Raw genomic sequence first — 7,535 nt, 5'->3', positions numbered from 1 at the left:
GGATGGGTACAAGTCCATCAGGGTGCAGTAGGTGATGGTCAGCAGGTACAGAGTTGGGCCCAGACTGTGGTGTAGCTCAGGCAAGGACCAAGACTAGGGATCTGTTCGCAAATGCAGTTCCCAAGAAAATGGGAGATGCAAAGATGCCCCAGGGATAGTCACAGCAATTTCTGCCCTGGCAGCATGACCCCATGTTACCCAGCTGGGCAGCAGCAGAGACTGAGCAGGGGCAGCTCGACCCTGAGGAGAGGGGTAGGGCAGCTGTTGTTTTACCTCAAGTGTTTTCTTGGAAACACTTCGCATCATCGACAAAGTTGCTAGGTCCCAGCTGGTGCTCTCAGGGTCTTGCAGTGTGGGGCCACCAGTGTGAAAGAACTTTAGGCCATGGCCATGGCCTGAGAAGCCCATGCTGGAAGCAGAGGCTTTAAAGTATTTGTGCAGCAGGCAATGGGCATACTCAGTAACTCAATAAAATCCTTAAGTGTTTGCTGTAGCAGATGAAACCTTCAGAAGCATCAGCCTCCTGGAACAGGGGCAGCACCCAAGGTGTGTTTCATCTGAGGAAACACCGTAATTTCTTGGAATCTTTGGTTTGTGGGGAAAAAAAAGCACAACTCTCTGTGCGTCTAGTTTTGTTCTGACTCAGACCAAACCCAAATTTGAAAACGCCTGAACTTCCCAGAAACCTCAGCACTCTTTCTGATCATCTCTGGAAGGGGGCTCACTCTGCCAATCACCATTTTGTTCCTTAGAAGCAGAAAATGTTGATTTTGCACAAGTCTCTTTCAGGAAGCACACTGTTCTCTTGTGGCTGTGGCTGAAGTTTTCAGAACAGACTTTCACAGTAGAGAAGAGAGAGGAGTCTGCAGCTGCAATGAGGTAGGATAGACTGGAACATGTAAAAACATTGAAAGCTGAGAACATCATGCGTTTGCTTCATACAGACACAAAAATAATGACTTTTTGTAGTGTGGTATGGACTGACTGCTCTGAGGAGGGGATAAAGGCAGACAGTTTTGAAATACCTCTCTTTCTACAGGCAGTGGTTAGACCATAACAGACATGCTAGTTGATAACAACGGGGCTTATTTGTATTTCGATAGGAAGCTTCAATGCTCTACTTGATACTTCAATGCACTAAAAATATTGCTGACAATATTACTCACGTGATCATGCAAATGAGCTTTACATCACTTTAATAGATATTAAAGTGTCTTTCCAGGCAGTGAGGTAGCTCAAGTTAAACACAGGTAAAAGGTCTAATCTAAGCAATGTAGACATTTTCCACTTGTTATAAGAGGAGCTTTTTCCCTTTTTATTTATTTATCACTACCTCACCATTTACAGGCATGAGCAGTGACATGTTTTGGACTGAATCTTCTGTGCAGTAAGAGCTGCTTGGCAAAACCATCTCAATATAAAAGCTGTAATGGAATCAAGGAAATTGTCTGTATAGTCTTGCTGACTCCCTTTAAATGGCTTATACTTTTGGCAGTTCCACACAGGGAGATGGTTTATCTTCAGCTGGGCACAACAAAGTAAAAATTACCAGTGGTTTCTGGTGAGATCCCACAGGGAGAAAACAGAGCTTTGTTGACAGTGTAAGTGCAGTTTCATTTATGGATTGAGAATGTGAGCCAGCCATGCCACAAAATGAAAGCCAGTACTCTGAGCTTTCTATTGCCTCATGTATGTATGTGCAGTGGAAACTACTTTTTCTATAGATGTGGTAGGAAATAAATCCTGCCTTAAATAAACTGATTGAATGATGAGCTTGCCAAATTGTTATAGTCCTTTCTTGAAATAGCTTGAAACTGATTCTGTGCCAGTGAAGGTGCTCAGAGATAAATATGGCTTGAAGTTTTTTAACTGTTGGATGTTGAACTGACTTGGTAGTAAATGAAGGCCCTGCTGTAATTCATAGACAAGTTGTGAGCTAGCTATGGAGGTAAGGGACACCATTGCCAAAACACAAGGAAAGGAAAAGGAAAGCGATGAATAATTTGCAATTCAGTGCTTTCCTTTTTTTCTGCCTTCTCATGCTGGTGATGGATACTAAGTTCATTTTTCAAAATCTGCTTGTGAAACAGCTGAAAAAATGCTCATGGCCCTTACTAGTGAGGAACATGCAATGAAAGGGAATGCAAACACTGGTTTTTGACTTGTTTTGTATTTGTGAGGTTAAATTTCACCATAAAATCAGCATGAAGGCACAACATTAAGGTGAAAAGACTTATGGCACCTGGTCTGAGTCAGAGCAAAAAAGTCCCTTTCTTCAGAGACATTTCAGGTGCTTTATTACTGTAAGAAGACCAGTAATATGGGAATGAACTTTCGGTTACAACACTTTGTTTGGGGGTCAGAAACTTGCCATTTCAGTCATGCATCAAAGCATGGCATTAAACATGTTCTTCCTGCCCTGTCTTGGCAGCAGTTCCCTGGAAATGAACAATAGGGATTTTCAGCAGGTGCCACTGCCTCAGCTTCAGGAATCCAGAAGTGATGCAGCAGCATCTCTCTTGCTATGATCTGCTCAACCTGAGGCAGATCTCCATCTAGCTGAGATGAGGGCACCTGCCTTTCTGTCCTCAAATCTCAGGCACCTGCATCCAAAGATGTCCTCTGACAGGAAACCAAGCCACCTGACTGAGTCCCAGCCTGGGAGTGTGTCCCAGGAGCTCTGAGGCAGGTACAGGTGTTTTGCTTACAACATTAAAAACTCTGTCACCCCTCAGCCAGACATTTTAGGATCCTACATTGGAATGGCTATATTTATGTTATCCCAACGCTTTGCATGAGGACCGACTCCTTGTGATGTTTGAAAACAAGTCTGTCTCACTTTGAAGTTGTTTATTGGACAGTACTGAATTCTGATGACTGTATTGTGGGCCATTGCTTCTTGGACTTTAAGATTTTTTTCTATAACTATTTTTTTACAGTTATTTGAATTATTCTGCAGGGCTATCTGGATGAAGCTATCAGGACTCAGCAATTTTTTCCTCTCAGTTGCCTTGAAAGCACCAAAGAGCCCAAAGAGTCCCCCAAAAGCAGGATATATAGAAGATGCTTTCTCACCTTCTGTACACACTGTGTTATTTTTCTTCTGCCTCCAAAAGTGCCAGATTTTTTTGCTGTGGATGAGCTCTACCCAGAAGCAGAAGTCAGACACAGTAGATACCTTGGCAGGAGTGAGTCAAATGGAAAAGGGACAAAAGGAAGTAAAATGCTTAGTATAAATGAATAAACTGTCCTCCACAGGGAGTTCAGGCAGGAGATGGAAGGCCAGATTTCATACTGTCCAAAAAAGATTGTTAAGATTTGTGTGTGGGAAAGGGCATGCTAGTAAAATAGTTGTGAAGACAAGTGGAAGAAAGAGAGTATTACTGGGTGTCAGAGATTATCTTCCACCCTAGGACAGCACATATTTCCATCCCAAACTGTGCTGTCAGTGTTGGTATCTGCTGACTAAACCCCAACACTTTTTCATTGTTGTAATACCAGTTTGCCTGATCATTGCTAATAAGCACAATTGTTTCAACACAGAAACATCAATCAAAACTTTTATCTCGGGACTGAATATATGTTTTTTCACATGGAGGAAAAGTCAGTGGAGACAGTGTCAAAAAATGTATGAATTATAGCAAGATTCTTTCTTTTTCTTTCCTTCATGTTTACTTTACATTGTTTCTTGAAAAAATAGAACAGAGCTCCAAAGAGCAGGGTAGCAACACAGCTGCAAGAATTATCTCCCTGGGCTGATTTCTACTAGAACAGATTGCAGTTTGGAGGAGCGCAAGGCCCTTGCTGGAGGTACCGCTGTAAACCAGCGTGCTTGCATGGCACCACCTGGTGGGTAGCTGCCCGTCACTACAGATTCGAAATCCGGCATGCATGATGGCGATTCCTGAATAAGTCTTTTGCATTTTGTCTACGGTTGGATTCACACTCAAGCCCAGAAGCACCCCCTCCCTCCCCCCCCCCCCCCATCCCCCCCAGCAGATGCACAAGGGGAAGGGTGACTATGGTTATGTAGTCAAAGAGCAAACTTTCTCACAATGTTTGTACAGAGGGAGAGTGATTTTTCAAGCTATTATCTCCTAGTTTTCATAAGTTTGACATCCCAAGCTACTTTTAAAAATGTCATTTTCCCTTTAATAAATGCCTGTCTTCCTTTTGGAAACTTCCTTTCCTGTTGATCTGGAAACATTTAGTCAGCAGTTTATATTCCATGCTGCAGCTGCAAAAATATCCTTCAGAGAAGGATTCACCTACATCTCGCACCAGTAGCATGACTTCTTTTCTATCAGTGCAGCTGCCTGTGATTCTTCTACCTGGTCATATTCAAAACAGCTGAGGCTGGATTTCTCTCTTTTCTCTCAAGGGAACTTTTCTTGTGGATAAATGGAACTGGTTTAGGTTCAACTCCAGATCACCTCAGATCCTTTTTTAATTGCATTCATTTATTCCTTTCAATTAGAATTTGAACTTTCTTCTCACACATTTTTTGCTCTTAAAGAAAGTTTATCATCCCCCTAGTTGCAAAAAAAAGGTTTTGAAGGTATGAATTTCAGTGAATGACAATCTATAAAGCTAGTATTAAAGGAAAAAAACCTGATTTTTAAAACAACCTCTTTATATTTCTCACATTTAGTATTTCTAGATACATGATACTGGCAGTAGGACCTCCAGGTAAAAGTGCTAAGAATTAAAAATACAGTGTTACTTTCTGGTCCCATGCTCTAGTTCTGCAACATTTAATTTGAAAGGTCTGTAGGCATAGCTAACAATACCCTAGACTTAATAATCTGGAGCATCAGTTGCACAAACTGGTACTAACTCAGATTCATGTTTTTAATTTTTCTAACCTGTACACCCACAGAAATGAAATAGTTATTTCTCTTTACGAGGAACTGGGGGGAGGGGGAAGATTACTTTTATACTCATTTGTTATCACGTTTCTTCTAAGCTTCACTCTAAAATAGTTTAGTTTCATATACTGAGTATACCATGGCCAGTTTTGAGAACCTGCATGTTGAATATATGCCCAGAAATGGCAGTAATGAGTTTAACTTATTAATACACCCATAAGTTAAGACTTGCCTGTCTGGAGTAAGTCACAAAGTCTAAAATGTAGGTGTCTGGGTTAATCTTCAACTGGAAGAAATGGGCACTTCTAGAAAGAGATTTCATTTTATTCCAGGACAGCAATTTCAGAGACATGGGACAGACTGCCCTCCAGACAAAGCTAATGTGATTTTTAGCCAAAAAACTGCTGCAGTATCAGCTGATTAGCGTTGGAGCTTTAAACTGACTCTTATCTGGCCTTATAGGGTAGAGGAAGATGAAAAGGAAATGTTATCTTTGCTGACAAAACAAGGGTGAAGGTTGCTGTAAGCTATAGCTGGGCCTAAGAAAACTTGTTCATAAAGTTTGGAACTAGATGATCTTAGGGTCCTTTCCAACCCTAACTATTCTATAACTCTATGAATCAACCAGGTTGGAAAAGTCCCAACCATTACCCCAAGCACTGCCAAGACCACCACTAAGCCATGTTACTGAGGGACTCATCTACACAGTTTTTGAACACTTCCAGTGATTCCACTGCTGCTCTGGGCAGCCTGTGCCAAAGTCTGACAACCCCCTTGGTGAAGAAACTTCTTCTAATATCAAAACTAAACCTCCCCTGCAGCTTCAGGCTGTTACCTCTTGTCCTGTTCCTTGTTACTTGGGAAAGGAGATCAAACCACCTCCATCCTCTCCATCTCCAGTTTGTACAACTGGCCAAGTCTGAGTTAAGTAAAGTAATGGTGGCAGTGAAGAGGGAACCAAGGGAAGTGTTTGGATTGCAATTGCTCCTTCACATCTGCAGTTCAGTGCTGGCCTGTGTCTTGGCTTTGGTCAAACGGCGGCAAGTCCCTGAGGGTGGTCAAAGCTCCCTAGCTGCTCTTTGATCTCACAGTCAAAGCAGACACCCTTGAAGACATATCAGGCTTCCCGAGTAGTCACAGTCTCCGCTGCAGCATTCTGAAAGTGTATTTTGGGGGACAGAGCCCTGCATTGCATCCAGCCAGAGCCTGCAGAAGGGAAAGAAGCTGGGGAGAGGGGGGATAAGAAGCAAAGGCTTTGTAATCAGCAGTTTTGATTTTCCTGAATGTGACCTGGCATAAGTTAACAACAGAGGAATCTTGGAAAAGGGTTGGCTGTCCCTCCTGCTGCTTCTCTTCCCTTCCCTGGGACAGCAATTGTTTGCTGCTGCCTTGCTCTTGCAGGAGCAGGAGGATGTTTGTGGTGCCAGCTGTTGCTGTTAGGGAAGGGACAGGACAGCTCATATCAAAAAGGGAGAGCCAGTGACTTCTGCATTGAAGGAGGATCTTGCAGCATGTGGGAGGAAGGGTTTCATGCTCATGAAAATGCATACAATTGTATGGGGAAGGAAGGCGGCGTCAGTCGAGGCTTCTACGTGTGTGATGAAGAAAACTGACTTACTGAGCAATGACATTTATTTACATACTGTGTAGCTTAATGAGCTGCAATTACTGACATACTAGCCTTGATTTTTATCCTGTTTCCTGAAATCCTTTCTCCTTCTTAAGTCTGGGTATTCCCTAACGCTTCCTCATTAGGGAATGCAAACTAACTGTGTCATAAATTGCTGATTTAGAAAACACATTTGATTTTTTCCCCATTGTTATGAAAAACAATAGATGAGCTTAAACCTGCAGGAAGTGTCTCTTATCATCCCCAGCCATAGGCTCATTAAACATACAGCCTCTCACATTTGCAGCTCTGTTTCTAGAATCAGAAATTACAAATGGGTCACTACATATTAATAAAAGCTGAGGCTCCCCTTCATCTGTGAATGTGGGAGTCAACAAGGAAGATGAATAATATCCCCCGTACCTGAGCAGGAGGAATTTTCAGGGTAGAAAATCCAATACAAATTAGCTTATGCTGTGGGAACCAGGGAAACAAAATATTTTGATCTTCTGGAGGCTTACACATGTTCAGCAACTTGAAAATCTGCCTGCCATCTAGCTGCCACTGTCAGTTGAAAATCCTTTCACTTTCCACCAAGGCCTTAAGTTTAAAGATACTTCAACAGTAGATGGGGAAAAAGAAATCAAACCCAGAGAAAAGTTTGCTTCAGGTCGTAGCAGAGCTTTTTGTTTTCATAAAACCATAGTGCTAGACTACACAGGAAACAAAGAATTCCTGGAAAATATATAATTATTTTTTCAATTTTCCCTTTTCTCATGGGGCTCCTAGGTCTTCTCTAAGAGTTTGTTCAGTGCTGAACTGGTTTGTGAGGACCAAGGAAATGCTGCTGCAGATGCTTTTTGGACACTGTCAGCCAAACTGGCTTGCTTCTCTGCCACTGGATTCAGGTTTCCCAAAATATTCCAGGTCATGTAGAAGAAGCAGTGGCTCACACTGGTCCAGCAGGCTGGCCATCTCAACTGGGATAGATACTGGTGCTTTCAGTGTTTCTGTTAGAGCTATACAAATATGCTAGGGCCTTCCTCCAAACGACTTCA

The 7,535-nt window shown here is 42.3% G+C and overlaps 1 protein-coding gene across 1 annotated transcript in view; it reads left to right on the top strand.

Annotated features, from left to right (window-relative positions):
* Window positions 1-657: 657 nt before the first annotated feature.
* P2RY8 (P2Y receptor family member 8) overlaps window positions 658-7,535 on the top strand; it is a 47,376-nt gene continuing 40,498 nt past the window's right edge. The window contains exon 1 of the mRNA XM_061459823.1: window positions 658-879. The gene's annotated coding sequence lies outside the window, so the exon portion shown is untranslated. The remainder of the gene's footprint in view (window positions 880-7,535) is intronic.

This window comes from Pezoporus flaviventris, unplaced genomic scaffold, assembly GCF_033815535.1.
Source record: "Pezoporus flaviventris isolate CSIRO_AGI_PZ_B2104156 unplaced genomic scaffold, CSIRO_AGI_Pfla_v1 ptg000030l, whole genome shotgun sequence".
In the NCBI taxonomy this organism is placed as follows: Eukaryota; Metazoa; Chordata; class Aves; order Psittaciformes; family Psittacidae; genus Pezoporus; species Pezoporus flaviventris.
This window is presented reverse-complemented; position numbering and strand designations above follow the sequence as displayed.